Raw genomic sequence first — 16,014 nt, 5'->3', positions numbered from 1 at the left:
TACCCTGGAAACAGGGCAGTCAGTTATCCCGGAATCAGGGTTATCAGTTACCCTGGAAACAGGGCAGTCAGTTATCCCGGAAACAGGGCGTTCAGTTATCCAGTAAACAGGGCAATCAGTTATCCCGGAAATAGGGCGGTCAGTTATCCTGGAAACAGGGCGGTCAGTTACCCTGGAAACAGGGAGATCTGTTACCCCGGAAACAGGGCAGTCAGTTACCCTGGAAACTGGGCAGACAGTTACCCTGGAAACAGGATGGTCAGTTACACTGGAAACAGGGTGATCAGTTATCCTGGAAACAGGGCGGTCGGTTACCCCGGAAACAGGGCAGTCAGTTACCCCAGAAACAGGGCGGTCACTAAACCTGGGAACAGATTAGTCAGTTACCCCGGAAACAGGGTGATCAGTTACCCCGGAAACAGGGCAGTCAGTTACCCCGGAAACAGGGTGATCAGTTACCCTGGAAACAGGGAGATCAGTTACCCTGGAAAAAGGGCATTCAGCTACCCGGAAACAGGGAGATCAGTTACCCTGGAAACAGGGCTTTCAGTTATCCTGGAAACAGGGTGGTCAGTGACCCTGGAAACAGGGTGGTCAGTTACCCCGGAAACAGGGTGATCAGTTATCCTGGAAACAGGGCGGTCAGTGTCCCCGGAAACAGGGCAGTCAGTTACCCCGGAAACAGGGTGATCAGTTATCCTGGAAACAGGGCAGTCAGTTAGCCTGGAAACAGGGCAGTCAGTTACCCCGGAAGCAGGGCAGTCAGTTACCCAGGAAACAGGGCAGTCAGTTACCCCGGAAACTGGGCAGTCAGTTACCCTGGAAACAGGGCAGTCAGTCACCCTGGAAACTGGTTAGTCAGTTACCCCGGAAACAGTGTGATCAGTTACCCCGGAAACAGGGCAGTCAGTTCCCCTGGAAACAGGGCAGTCAGTTACCCTGGCAACAGGGCAGTCAGTTACCCCGGAAACAGGGTGATCAGTTATCCTGGAAACAGGGCGGTCAGTTACCCCGGAAACAGGGCAGTCAGTTACCCCGGAAACAGGGTGATCAGTTATCCTGGAAACAGGGCAGTCAGTTACCCTGGAAACAGGGGAGTCAGTTATCCTGGAAACAGGGTGGTCAGTGACCCTGGAAACAGGGTGGTCAGTTACCCCGGAAACAGGGTGATCAGTTATCCTGGAAACAGGGCGGTCAGTTACCCCGGAAACAGGGCAGTCAGTTACCCCGGAAACAGGGTGATCAGTTATCCTGGAAACAGGGCAGTCAGTTAGCCTGGAAACAGGGCGGTCAGTTACCCCGGAAACAGGGCAGTCAGTTACCCTGGAAAGAGGGCAGTCAGTTATCTTGGAAACAGGGCAGTCAGTTATCCCGGAAACAGGGTGATCTGTTACCCTGGAAACAGGTTATTCAGTTACTCTGGAAACTGGGCAATCAGTTATCCTGGAAACAGGGCAGTCCGTTATCCCGGAAACAGGGTTATCAGTTACCCTGGAAACAGGGCAGTCAGTTATCCCGGAAACAGGGCAGTCAGTTACCCTGGAAACAGGGAAGTCAGTTACCCCAGAAACTGGGCAGTCAGTTACCCCGGAAACAGGGTGATCAGTTACCCCGGAAACAGGGCAGTCAGTTATCCTGGAAACAGGGCAGTTAGTTATCCCGGAAACAGGGCGGTCAGTTACCCTGGAAACAGGGCAGTCAATTATCCTGGAAACAGGGTGATCAGTTACACTGGAAGGTGGGCTGTCAGTTACCCTGGAAACAGGGCAGTCAGTTACCCTGGAAACTGGGCAGTCAGTTACCCCGGAAACAGGGCAGTTAGTTACCCTGGAAACTGGGCAGTCAGTTACCCTGGAAACTGGGCAGTCAGTTCCCCCGGAAACAGGGCAGTTAGTTGCCCTGGAGACAGGGCAGTCAGTTACCCCGGAAACATGGTGATCCGTTGCACTGGAAACAGGGAGATCAGTTACCCTGGAAACAGGGCATTCAGTTACCCCGCAAACAGGGCAGTCAGTTACCCGGAAACAGGGTGGTCAGTTACCCCGGAAACAGGGAGTTCAGTTACCCTGGAAACAGGGCTTTCAGTTATCCTGGAAGCAGGGTGGTCAGTGACCCTGGAAACAGGGCGGTCAGTTACCCCGGAAACAGGGCAGTCAGTTACCCCGGAAACAGGGTGATCAGTTAGCCTGGAAACAGGGCAGTCAGTTAGCCTGGAAACAGGGCAGTCAGTTACCCCGGAAACTGGGCAGTCAGTTACCCTGGAAACAGGGCAGTCAGTCACCCTGGAAACTGGGCAGTCAGTTGCCCCGGAAACAGGGTGATCAGTTACCCCGGAAACAGGGCAGTCAGTTACCATGGAAACTGGGCAGTCAGTTACCCTGGAAACAGGGAAGTCAGTTACCTCGGAAACTGGGCAGTCAGTTATCCCGGAAACAGGGCAGTTAGTTATCCCGGAAACAGGGTGATAATTTACCCTGGAAACAGGGTGATCAGTTACACTGGAAGGTGGGCTCTCAGTTACCCTGGAAACAGGGCAGTCAGTTACGCTGGAAAATGGGCAGTCAGTTACCCCGGAAACAGGGCAGTTAGTTACCCTGGAAACTGGGCAGTCAGTTCCCCCGGAAACAGGGCGGTCAATTGCCCTGGAAACAGGGCAGTCAGTTACCCCGGAAACATGGTGATCCGTTGCACTGGAAACAGTGTGGTAAGTGACCCCGGAAACAGGGCGGTCAGTTACCCTGGAAACAGGGGAGTCAGTTATCCTGGAAACGGGGTGGTCAGTGACACTGGAAACAGTGTGGTAAGTGACCCTGGAAACAGGGCAGTCAGTTACCCCGGAAACAGGGCTGTCAGTTACCCGGCAACAGGGCAGTCAGTTATCCCGGAAACAGGGTGATCAGTTACCCTGGAAACAGGGCAGTCAGTTACCCCGGAAGCAGGGCAGTCAGTTACCCTGGAAACAGGGCAGTCATTTCTCCCGGAAACAGGGCAGTCAGTTCTCCCGGAAACAGGGTGATCAGTTACCCTGGAAACTGGGCAGTCAGTTACCCTGGAAACAGGGCAGTCAGTTACCCCGGAAACAGGGCAGTCTGTTACCCTGGAAACTGGGCAGTCAGTTATCCCGGAAACAGGGCAGACAGTTACCCCGGAAACAGGGCAGTCTGTTACCCTGGAAACTGGGCAGTCAGTTATCCCGGAAACAGGGCAGACAGTTATCCCGGAAACAGGGTGATCAGTTACCCTGGAAACAGGGCAGTCAGTTATCCCGGAAACAGGGCAGTCAGTTATCCCGGAAAAAGGGTGATCAGTTACCCTGGAAACTGGGCAGTCAGTTACCCTGGAAACAGGCCAGTCAGTTACGCCGGAAGCAGGGCAGTCAGTTACCTAGGAAACAGGGCAGTCAGTGACCCAGGAAACAGGGCTTTCAGTTATCCTGGAATCAGGGTGGTCAGTGACCCTGGAAACAGGATGGTCAGTTACCCCGGAAACAGGGTGATCTGTTATCCTGGAAACAGGGCGGTCAGTTACCCCGGAAACAGGGCAGTCAGTTACCCTGGAAAAAGGGCAGTCAGTTAACCTGGAAACAGGGCAGTCAGTTATCCTGGAAACAGGGCGGTCAGTTACCCCGGAAATAGATAGGTCAGTTATCCTGGAAACAGGGCGGTCAGTTACCCCGGAAACAGGTCAGTCAGTTACACTGGAAACAGGGGAGTCAGTTATCCTGGAAACTGGGTGATCAGTTATCCTGGAAACAGGGCCGTCAGTTAGCCTGGAAACAGGGCACTCAGTTACCCTGGAAACAGGGCAGTCAGTTACCCTGGAAACTGGGCAGTCAGTTACCCTGGAAACAGGGCAGTCAGTTACCCCGGAAACAGGGCAGTCAGTTACCCTGGAAACTGGGCAGTCAGTTACCCTGGAAACAGCGCAGTCAGTTATCCCGGAATCAGGGTTATCAGTTACCCTGGAAACAGGGCAGTCAGTTATCCCGGAAACAGGGCGGTCAGTTATCCAGTAAACAGGGCAGTCAGTTATCCCGGAAATAGGGCGGTCAGTTATCCTGGAAACAGGGCGGTCAGTTACCCCGGAAACAGGGAGATCTGTTATCCCGGAAACAGGGCAGTCAGTTACCCTGGAAACTGGGCAGTCAGTTACCCTGGAAACAGGATGGTCAGTTCCACTGGAAACAGGGTGAACAGTTATCCTGGAAGCAGGGCGGTCAGTTACCCCGGAAACAGGGCAGTCAGTTACCCCAGAAACAGGGCGGTCAGTAACCCTGGGAACAGATTTGTCAGTTACCCCGGAAACAGGGTGGTCAGTTACCCCGGAAACAGGGCAGTCAGTTACCCCGGAAACAGGGTGATCAGTTACCCTGGAAACAGGGAGATCAGTTACCCTGGAAAAAGGGCTTTCAGCTACCCGGAAACAGGGAGATCAGTTACCCTGGAAACAGGGCTTTCAGTTATCCTGGAAACAGGGTGGTCAGTGACCCTGGAAACAGGGTGGTCAGTTACCCCGGAAACAGGGTGATCAGTTATCCTGGAAACAGGGCGGTCAGTTACCCCGGAAACAGGGCAGTCAGTTACCCCGGAAACAGGGTGATCAGTTATCCTGGAAACAGGGCAGTCAGTTAGCCTGGAAACAGGGCAGTCAGTTACCCCGGAAGCAGGGCAGTCAGTTACCCAGGAAACAGGGCAGTCAGTTACCCCGGAAACTGGGCAGTCAGTTACCCTGAAAACAGGGCAGTCAGTCACCCTGGAAACTGGTTAGTCAATTACCCCGGAAACAGTGTGATCAGTTACCCCGGAAACAGGGCAGTCAGTTCCCCTGGAAACAGGGCAGTCAGTTACCCTGGCAACAGGGCAGTCAGTTAACCTGGAAACAGGGCAGTCACTTATCCTGGAAACAGGGAGGTCAGTTACCCCGGAAATAGGTAGGTCAGTTATCCTGGAAACAGGGCGGTCCGTTATCCCGGAAAGAGGGAGATCAGTTACCCCGGAAACAGGGCAGTCAGTTACCCCGGAAACAGGGCAGTCAGTTACCCTGGCAACAGGGCAGTCATTTCTCCCGGAAAAAGTGCAGTCAGTTATCCCGGAAACAGGGTGATCAGTTACCCTGGAAACTGGGCAGTCAGTTACCCTGGAAACAGGGCAGTCATTTACCCCGGAAACAGGGCAGTCTGTTACCCTGGAAACTGGGCAGTCAGTTATCCCGGAAACAGGGCAGACAGTTATCCCGGAAACAGGGTGATCAGTTACCCTGGAAACAGGGCAGTCAGTTATCCCGGAAAGAGGGCAGTCAGTTATCCCGGAAAAAGGGTGATCAGTTACCCTGGAAACTGGGCAGTCAGTTACCCTGGAAACAGGCCAGTCAGTTACCCCGGAAGCAGGGCAGTCAGTTACCCAGGAAACAGGGCAGACAGTTTTCCCGGAAACAGGGCAGTCAGTTACCCTGGAAACAGGGCTTTCAGTTATCCTGGAATCAGGGTGGTCAGTGACCCTGGAAACAGGATGGTCAGTTACTCCGGAAACAGGGCAGTCTGTTACCCTGGAAACTGGGCAGTCAGTTATCCCGGAAACAGGGCAGACAGTTATCCCGGAAACAGGGTGATCAGTTACCCTGGAAACAGGGCAGTCAGTTATCCCGGAAACAGGGCAGTCAGTTATCCCGGAAAAAGGGTGATCAGTTACCCTGGAAACTGGGCAGTCAGTTACCCTGGAAACAGGCCAGTCAGTTACGCCGGAAGCATGGCAGTCAGTTACCCAGGAAACAGGGCAGTCAGTGACCCAGGAAACAGGGCTTTCAGTTATCCTGGAATCAGGGTGGTCAGTGACCCTGGAAACAGGATGGTCAGTTACCCCGGAAACAGGGTGATCTGTTATCCTGGAAACAGGGCGGTCAGTTACCCCGGAAACAGGGCAGTCAGTTACCCTGGAAAAAGGGCAGTCAGTTAACCTGGAAACAGAGCAGTCAGTTATCCTGGAAACAGGGCGGTCAGTTACCCCGGAAATAGATAGGTCAGTTATCCTGGAAACAGGGCGGTCAGTTACCCCGGAAACAGGTCAGTCAGTTACACTGGAAACAGGGGAGTCAGTTATCCTGGAAACTGGGTGATCAGTTATCCTGGAAACAGGGCCGTCAGTTAGCCTGGAAACAGGGCACTCAGTTACCCTGGAAACAGGGCAGTCAGTTACCCTGGAAACTAGGCAGTCAGTTACCCTGGAAACAGGGCAGTCAGTTACACCGGAAACAGGGCAGTCAGTTACCCTGGAAACTGGGCAGTCAGTTACCCTGGAAACAGGGCGGTCAGTTATCCCGGAATCAGGGCAGTCAGTTACCCTGGAAACTGGGCAGTCAGTTACCCTGGAAACAGGGCAGTCAGTTATCCCGGAATCAGGGTTATCAGTTACCCTGGAAACAGGGCAGTCAGTTATCCCGGAAACAGGGCGTTCAGTTATCCAGTAAACAGGGCAATCAGTTATCCCGGAAATAGGGCGGTCAGTTATCCTGGAAACAGGGCGGTCAGTTACCCTGGAAACAGGGAGATCTGTTACCCCGGAAACAGGGCAGTCAGTTACCCTGGAAACTGGGCAGACAGTTACCCTGGAAACAGGATGGTCAGTTACACTGGAAACAGGGTGATCAGTTATCCTGGAAACAGGGCGGTCGGTTACCCCGGAAACAGGGCAGTCAGTTACCCCAGAAACAGGGCGGTCACTAAACCTGGGAACAGATTAGTCAGTTACCCCGGAAACAGGGTGATCAGTTACCCCGGAAACAGGGCAGTCAGTTACCCCGGAAACAGGGTGATCAGTTACCCTGGAAACAGGGAGATCAGTTACCCTGGAAAAAGGGCATTCAGCTACCCGGAAACAGGGAGATCAGTTACCCTGGAAACAGGGCTTTCAGTTATCCTGGAAACAGGGTGGTCAGTGACCCTGGAAACAGGGTGGTCAGTTACCCCGGAAACAGGGTGATCAGTTATCCTGGAAACAGGGCGGTCAGTGTCCCCGGAAACAGGGCAGTCAGTTACCCCGGAAACAGGGTGATCAGTTATCCTGGAAACAGGGCAGTCAGTTAGCCTGGAAACAGGGCAGTCAGTTACCCCGGAAGCAGGGCAGTCAGTTACCCAGGAAACAGGGCAGTCAGTTACCCCGGAAACTGGGCAGTCAGTTACCCTGGAAACAGGGCAGTCAGTCACCCTGGAAACTGGTTAGTCAGTTACCCCGGAAACAGTGTGATCAGTTACCCCGGAAACAGGGCAGTCAGTTCCCCTGGAAACAGGGCAGTCAGTTACCCTGGCAACAGGGCAGTCAGTTACCCCGGAAACAGGGTGATCAGTTATCCTGGAAACAGGGCGGTCAGTTACCCCGGAAACAGGGCAGTCAGTTACCCCGGAAACAGGGTGATCAGTTATCCTGGAAACAGGGCAGTCAGTTACCCTGGAAACAGGGGAGTCAGTTATCCTGGAAACAGGGTGGTCAGTGACCCTGGAAACAGGGTGGTCAGTTACCCCGGAAACAGGGTGATCAGTTATCCTGGAAACAGGGCGGTCAGTTACCCCGGAAACAGGGCAGTCAGTTACCCCGGAAACAGGGTGATCAGTTATCCTGGAAACAGGGCAGTCAGTTAGCCTGGAAACAGGGCGGTCAGTTACCCCGGAAACAGGGCAGTCAGTTACCCTGGAAAGAGGGCAGTCAGTTATCTTGGAAACAGGGCAGTCAGTTATCCCGGAAACAGGGTGATCTGTTACCCTGGAAACAGGTTATTCAGTTACTCTGGAAACTGGGCAATCAGTTATCCTGGAAACAGGGCAGTCCGTTATCCCGGAAACAGGGTTATCAGTTACCCTGGAAACAGGGCAGTCAGTTATCCCGGAAACAGGGCAGTCAGTTACCCTGGAAACAGGGAAGTCAGTTACCCCAGAAACTGGGCAGTCAGTTACCCCGGAAACAGGGTGATCAGTTACCCCGGAAACAGGGCAGTCAGTTATCCTGGAAACAGGGCAGTTAGTTATCCCGGAAACAGGGCGGTCAGTTACCCTGGAAACAGGGCAGTCAATTATCCTGGAAACAGGGTGATCAGTTACACTGGAAGGTGGGCTGTCAGTTACCCTGGAAACAGGGCAGTCAGTTACCCTGGAAACTGGGCAGTCAGTTACCCCGGAAACAGGGCAGTTAGTTACCCTGGAAACTGGGCAGTCAGTTACCCTGGAAACTGGGCAGTCAGTTCCCCCGGAAACAGGGCAGTTAGTTGCCCTGGAGACAGGGCAGTCAGTTACCCCGGAAACATGGTGATCCGTTGCACTGGAAACAGGGAGATCAGTTACCCTGGAAACAGGGCATTCAGTTACCCCGCAAACAGGGCAGTCAGTTACCCGGAAACAGGGTGGTCAGTTACCCCGGAAACAGGGAGTTCAGTTACCCTGGAAACAGGGCTTTCAGTTATCCTGGAAGCAGGGTGGTCAGTGACCCTGGAAACAGGGCGGTCAGTTACCCCGGAAACAGGGCAGTCAGTTACCCCGGAAACAGGGTGATCAGTTAGCCTGGAAACAGGGCAGTCAGTTAGCCTGGAAACAGGGCAGTCAGTTACCCCGGAAACTGGGCAGTCAGTTACCCTGGAAACAGGGCAGTCAGTCACCCTGGAAACTGGGCAGTCAGTTGCCCCGGAAACAGGGTGATCAGTTACCCCGGAAACAGGGCAGTCAGTTACCATGGAAACTGGGCAGTCAGTTACCCTGGAAACAGGGAAGTCAGTTACCTCGGAAACTGGGCAGTCAGTTATCCCGGAAACAGGGCAGTTAGTTATCCCGGAAACAGGGTGATAATTTACCCTGGAAACAGGGTGATCAGTTACACTGGAAGGTGGGCTCTCAGTTACCCTGGAAACAGGGCAGTCAGTTACGCTGGAAAATGGGCAGTCAGTTACCCCGGAAACAGGGCAGTTAGTTACCCTGGAAACTGGGCAGTCAGTTCCCCCGGAAACAGGGCGGTCAATTGCCCTGGAAACAGGGCAGTCAGTTACCCCGGAAACATGGTGATCCGTTGCACTGGAAACAGTGTGGTAAGTGACCCCGGAAACAGGGCGGTCAGTTACCCTGGAAACAGGGGAGTCAGTTATCCTGGAAACGGGGTGGTCAGTGACACTGGAAACAGTGTGGTAAGTGACCCTGGAAACAGGGCAGTCAGTTACCCCGGAAACAGGGCTGTCAGTTACCCGGCAACAGGGCAGTCAGTTATCCCGGAAACAGGGTGATCAGTTACCCTGGAAACAGGGCAGTCAGTTACCCCGGAAGCAGGGCAGTCAGTTACCCTGGAAACAGGGCAGTCATTTCTCCCGGAAACAGGGCAGTCAGTTCTCCCGGAAACAGGGTGATCAGTTACCCTGGAAACTGGGCAGTCAGTTACCCTGGAAACAGGGCAGTCAGTTACCCCGGAAACAGGGCAGTCTGTTACCCTGGAAACTGGGCAGTCAGTTATCCCGGAAACAGGGCAGACAGTTACCCCGGAAACAGGGCAGTCTGTTACCCTGGAAACTGGGCAGTCAGTTATCCCGGAAACAGGGCAGACAGTTATCCCGGAAACAGGGTGATCAGTTACCCTGGAAACAGGGCAGTCAGTTATCCCGGAAACAGGGCAGTCAGTTATCCCGGAAAAAGGGTGATCAGTTACCCTGGAAACTGGGCAGTCAGTTACCCTGGAAACAGGCCAGTCAGTTACGCCGGAAGCAGGGCAGTCAGTTACCTAGGAAACAGGGCAGTCAGTGACCCAGGAAACAGGGCTTTCAGTTATCCTGGAATCAGGGTGGTCAGTGACCCTGGAAACAGGATGGTCAGTTACCCCGGAAACAGGGTGATCTGTTATCCTGGAAACAGGGCGGTCAGTTACCCCGGAAACAGGGCAGTCAGTTACCCTGGAAAAAGGGCAGTCAGTTAACCTGGAAACAGGGCAGTCAGTTATCCTGGAAACAGGGCGGTCAGTTACCCCGGAAATAGATAGGTCAGTTATCCTGGAAACAGGGCGGTCAGTTACCCCGGAAACAGGTCAGTCAGTTACACTGGAAACAGGGGAGTCAGTTATCCTGGAAACTGGGTGATCAGTTATCCTGGAAACAGGGCCGTCAGTTAGCCTGGAAACAGGGCACTCAGTTACCCTGGAAACAGGGCAGTCAGTTACCCTGGAAACTGGGCAGTCAGTTACCCTGGAAACAGGGCAGTCAGTTACCCCGGAAACAGGGCAGTCAGTTACCCTGGAAACTGGGCAGTCAGTTACCCTGGAAACAGCGCAGTCAGTTATCCCGGAATCAGGGTTATCAGTTACCCTGGAAACAGGGCAGTCAGTTATCCCGGAAACAGGGCGGTCAGTTATCCAGTAAACAGGGCAGTCAGTTATCCCGGAAATAGGGCGGTCAGTTATCCTGGAAACAGGGCGGTCAGTTACCCCGGAAACAGGGAGATCTGTTATCCCGGAAACAGGGCAGTCAGTTACCCTGGAAACTGGGCAGTCAGTTACCCTGGAAACAGGATGGTCAGTTCCACTGGAAACAGGGTGAACAGTTATCCTGGAAACAGGGCGGTCAGTTACCCCGGAAACAGGGCAGTCAGTTACCCCAGAAACAGGGCGGTCAGTAACCCTGGGAACAGATTTGTCAGTTACCCCGGAAACAGGGTGGTCAGTTACCCCGGAAACAGGGCAGTCAGTTACCCCGGAAACAGGGTGATCAGTTACCCTGGAAACAGGGAGATCAGTTACCCTGGAAAAAGGGCTTTCAGCTACCCGGAAACAGGGAGATCAGTTACCCTGGAAACAGGGCTTTCAGTTATCCTGGAAACAGGGTGGTCAGTGACCCTGGAAACAGGGTGGTCAGTTACCCCGGAAACAGGGTGATCAGTTATCCTGGAAACAGGGCGGTCAGTTACCCCGGAAACAGGGCAGTCAGTTACCCCGGAAACAGGGTGATCAGTTATCCTGGAAACAGGGCAGTCAGTTAGCCTGGAAACAGGGCAGTCAGTTACCCCGGAAGCAGGGCAGTCAGTTACCCAGGAAACAGGGCAGTCAGTTACCCCGGAAACTGGGCAGTCAGTTACCCTGAAAACAGGGCAGTCAGTCACCCTGGAAACTGGTTAGTCAATTACCCCGGAAACAGTGTGATCAGTTACCCCGGAAACAGGGCAGTCAGTTCCCCTGGAAACAGGGCAGTCAGTTACCCTGGCAACAGGGCAGTCAGTTAACCTGGAAACAGGGCAGTCACTTATCCTGGAAACAGGGAGGTCAGTTACCCCGGAAATAGGTAGGTCAGTTATCCTGGAAACAGGGCGGTCCGTTATCCCGGAAAGAGGGAGATCAGTTACCCCGGAAACAGGGCAGTCAGTTACCCCGGAAACAGGGCAGTCAGTTACCCTGGCAACAGGGCAGTCATTTCTCCCGGAAAAAGTGCAGTCAGTTATCCCGGAAACAGGGTGATCAGTTACCCTGGAAACTGGGCAGTCAGTTACCCTGGAAACAGGGCAGTCATTTACCCCGGAAACAGGGCAGTCTGTTACCCTGGAAACTGGGCAGTCAGTTATCCCGGAAACAGGGCAGACAGTTATCCCGGAAACAGGGTGATCAGTTACCCTGGAAACAGGGCAGTCAGTTATCCCGGAAAGAGGGCAGTCAGTTATCCCGGAAAAAGGGTGATCAGTTACCCTGGAAACTGGGCAGTCAGTTACCCTGGAAACAGGCCAGTCAGTTACCCCGGAAGCAGGGCAGTCAGTTACCCAGGAAACAGGGCAGACAGTTTTCCCGGAAACAGGGCAGTCAGTTACCCTGGAAACAGGGCTTTCAGTTATCCTGGAATCAGGGTGGTCAGTGACCCTGGAAACAGGATGGTCAGTTACTCCGGAAACAGGGTGATCTGTTATCCTGGAAACATGGCGGTCAGTTACCCCGGAAACAGGGCAGTCAGTTACCCTGGAAACAGGGCAGTCAGTTAACCTGGAAACAGGGCAGTCAGTTATCCTGGAAACAGGGCGGTCAGTTACCCCGGAAATAGATAGGTCAGTTATCCTGGAAACAGGGCGGTCAGTTACCCCGGAAACAGGTCAGTCAGTTACACTGGAAACAGGGGAGTCAGTTATCCTGGAAACTGGGTGATCAGTTATCCTGGAAACAGGGCCGTCAGTTAGCCTGGAAACAGGGCAGTCAGTTACCCCGGAAACAGGGCAGTCAGTTACCCTGGAAACAGGGCAGTCAGTTATCCCGGAAACAGGGTAGTCAGTTATCCCGGAAACAGGGCAGTCAGTTACCCTGGAAACAAGGCAGTCAGTTATCCCGGAAACAGGGGAGTCAGTTACCCTGGAAAAAGGGTATTCAGTTACTCTGGAAACTGCGCAGTCAGTTACCCTGGAAACAGGGCAGTCAGTTACCCCGGAAACAGGGCAGTCAGTTACCCTGGAAACTGGGCAGTCAGTTACCCTGGAAACAGCGCAGTCAGTTATCCCGGAATCAGGGTTATCAGTTACCCTGGAAACAGGGCAGTCAGTTATCCCGGAAACAGGGCGGTCAGTTATCCAGTAAACAGGGCAGTCAGTTATCCCGGAAATAGGGCGGTCAGTTATCCTGGAAACAGGGCGGTCAGTTACCCCGGAAACAGGGAGATCTGTTAACCCGGAAACAGGGCAGTCAGTTACCCTGGAAACTGGGCAGTCAGTTACCCTGGAAACAGGATGGTCAGTTACACTGGAAACAGGGTGATCAGTTATCCTGGAATCAGGGCGGTCAGTTACCCCGGAAACCGGGCAGTCAGTTACCCCAGAAACAGGGCGGTCAGTAACCCTGGGAACAGATTAGTCAGTTACCCCGGAAACAGGGTGGTCAGTTACCCCGGAAACAGAGTGATCAGTTATCCTGGAAACAGGGCAGTAAGTTACCCCGGAAACAGGGCAGTCAGTTACCCTGGAAACAGGGCAGTCAGTTACCCCGGAAACAGGGTGATCAGTTACCCTGGAAACAGGGAGATCAGTTACCCTGGAAACAGGGCATTCAGCTACCCGTAAACAGGGAGATCAGTTACCCTGGAAACAGGGCTTTCAGTTATCCTGGAAACAGGGTGGTCAGTGACCCTGGAAACAGGGTGGTCAGTTACCCCGGAAACAGGGTGATCAGTTATCCTGGAAACAGGGCGGTCAGTTACCCCGGAAACAGGGCAGTCAGTTACCCCGGAAACAGGGTGATCTGTTATCCTGGAAACAGGGCAGTCAGTTAGCCTGGAAACAGGGCAGTCAGTTACCCCGGAAGCAGGGCAGTCAGTTACCCAGGAAACAGGGCAGTCAGTTACCCCGGAAACTGGGCAGTCAGTTACCCTGGAAACAGGGCAGTCAGTCACCCTGGAAACTGGTTTGTCAGTTACCCCGGAAACAGTGTGATCAGTTACCACGGAAACAGGGCAGTCAGTTCCCCTGGAAACAGGGCAGTCAGTTACCCTGGCAACAGGGCAGTCAGTTAACCTGGAAACAGGGCAGTCACTTATCCTGGAAACAGGGAGGTCAGTTACCCCGGAAATAGGTAGGTCAGTTATCCTGGAAACAGGGAGGTCAGTTATCCCGGAAAGAGGGAGATCAGTTACCCCGGAAACAGGGCAGTCAGTTATCCCGGAAACAGGGTGATCAGCTACCCTGGAAACTGGGCAGTCAGTTACCCTGGAAACAGGGCAGTCAGTTACCCCGGAAACAGGGCAGTCAGTTACCCTGGAAACTGGGCAGTCAGTTACCCTGCAAACATGGGAGTCAGTTATCCCGGAAACAGGGTGATCAGTTACCATGGAAACAGGGCAGTCAGTTATCACGGAAACAGGTCAGTCAGTTATCCCGGAAAAAGGGTGATCAGTTACCCTGGAAACTGGGCAGTCAGTTACCCGGGAAACAGGGCAGTCAGTTACCCTGGAAACAGGACAGTCAGTTACCCCGGAAACTGGGCAGTCAGTTACCCAGGAAACAGGACAGTCAGTTACCCCGGAAACTGGGCAGTCAGTTACCCTGGAAACTGGTTAGTCAGTCACCCTGGAAACTGGTTAGTCAGTTAACCCGGAAACAGGGTGATCTGTTACCCCGGAAACAGGGCAGTCAGTTCCCCTGGAAACAGGGCAGTCAGTTACCCTGGAAACAGGGCAGTCAGTTAACCTGGAAATAGGTAGGTCAGTTATCCTGGAAACAGGGCGGTCAGTAACCCCGGAAACAGGGAGATCAGTTACCCCGGAAACAGGGCAGTCAGTTACCCTGGAAACAGGGGAGTCAGTTATCCTGGAAACAGGGTGGTCAGTGACCCTGGAAACAGGGTGGTCAGTTACCCCGGAAACAGGGTGATCAGTTATCCTGGAAACAGGGCGGTCAGTTACCCCGGAAACAGGGCAGTCAGTTACCCCGGAAACAGGGTGATCAGTTATCCTGGAAACAGGGCAGTCAGTTAGCCTGTAAACAGGGCACTCAGTTACCCTGGAAACAGGGCAGTCAGTTACCCTGGAAACTGGGCAGTCAGTTACCCTGGAAACAGGGCAGTCAGTTACCCCGGAAACAGGGCAGTCAGTTACCCTGGAAACAGGGCAGTCAGTTACCCTGGAAACAGCGCAGTCTGTTATCCCGGAATCAGGGTTATCAGTTACCCTGGAAACAGGGCAGTCAGTTATCCCGGAAACAGGGCGGTCAGTTATCCAGTAAACAGGGCAGTCAGTTATCCCGGAAATAGGGCGGTCAGTTACCCCGGAAACAGGGAGATCTGTTACCCCGGAAACAGGGCAGTCAGTTACCCTGGAAACTGGGCAGTCAGTTACCCTGGAAACAGGATGGTCAGTTACACTGGAAACAGGGTGATCAGTTATCCTGGAAACAGGGCGGTCAGTTACCCCGGAAACAGGGCAGTCAGTTACCCCAGAAACAGGGCGGTCAGTAACCCTGGGAACAGATTAGTCAGTTACCCCGGAAACAGGGTGGTCAGTTACCCCGGAAACAGAGTGATCAGTTATCCTGGAAACAGGGCAGTCAGTTACCCCGGAAACAGGGCAGTCAGTTACCCCGGAAACAGGGTGATCAGTTACCCTGGAAACAGGGAGATCAGTTACCCTGGAAAAAGGGCATTCAGCTACCCGGAAACAGGGAGATCAGTTACCCTGGAAACAGGGCTTTCAGTTATCCTGGAAACAGGGTGGTCAGTGACCCTGGAAACAGGGTGGTCAGTTACCCCGGAAACAGGGTGATCATTATCCTGGAAACAGGGCGGTCAGTTACCCCGGAAACAGGGCAGTCAGTTACCCCGGAAACAGGGTGATCAGTTATCCTGGAAACAGGGCAGTCAGTTAGCCTGGAAACAGGGCAGTCAGTTACCCCGGAAGCAGGGCAGTCAGTTACCCAGGAAACAGGGCAGTCAGTTACCCCGGAAACTGGGCAGTCAGTTACCCTGGAAACAGGGCAGTCAGTCACCCTGGAAACTGGTTAGTCAGTTACCCCGGAAACAGTGTGATCAGTTACCCCGGAAACAGGGCAGTCAGTTCCCCTGGAAACAGGGCAGTCTATTACCCTGGCAACAGGGCAGTCAGTTAACCTGGAAACAGGGCAGTCACTTATCCTGGAAACAGGGAGGTCAGTTACCCCGGAAATAGGTAGGTCAGTTATCCTGGAAACAGGGCGTTCAGTTATCCCGGAAAGAGGGAGATCAGTTACCCCGGAAACAGGGCAGTCAGTTACCCCGGAAACAGGGCAGTCAGTTACCCTGGCAACAGGGCAGTCATTTCTCCCGGAAAAAGTGCAGTCAGTTATCCCGGAAACAGGGTGATCAGTTACCCTGGAAACTGGGCAGTCAGTTACCCTGGAAACAGGGCAGTCAGTTACCCCGGAAACAGGGCAGTCAGTTACCCTGGAAACTGGGCAGTCAGTTACCCTCCAAACAGTGGAGTCAGTTATCCCGGAAACAGTGTGATCAGTTACCCTGGAAACAGGGCAGTCAGTTATCCCGGAAACAGGGCAGTCAGTTATCCCGGAAAAAGGGT

Source organism: Heterodontus francisci, chromosome 16 (genome assembly GCF_036365525.1).
Source record: "Heterodontus francisci isolate sHetFra1 chromosome 16, sHetFra1.hap1, whole genome shotgun sequence".
In the NCBI taxonomy this organism is placed as follows: domain Eukaryota; kingdom Metazoa; phylum Chordata; class Chondrichthyes; order Heterodontiformes; family Heterodontidae; genus Heterodontus; species Heterodontus francisci.
The sequence above is the reverse complement of the archived record's forward strand: the minus strand, read 5'-3'. Positions refer to the sequence as shown.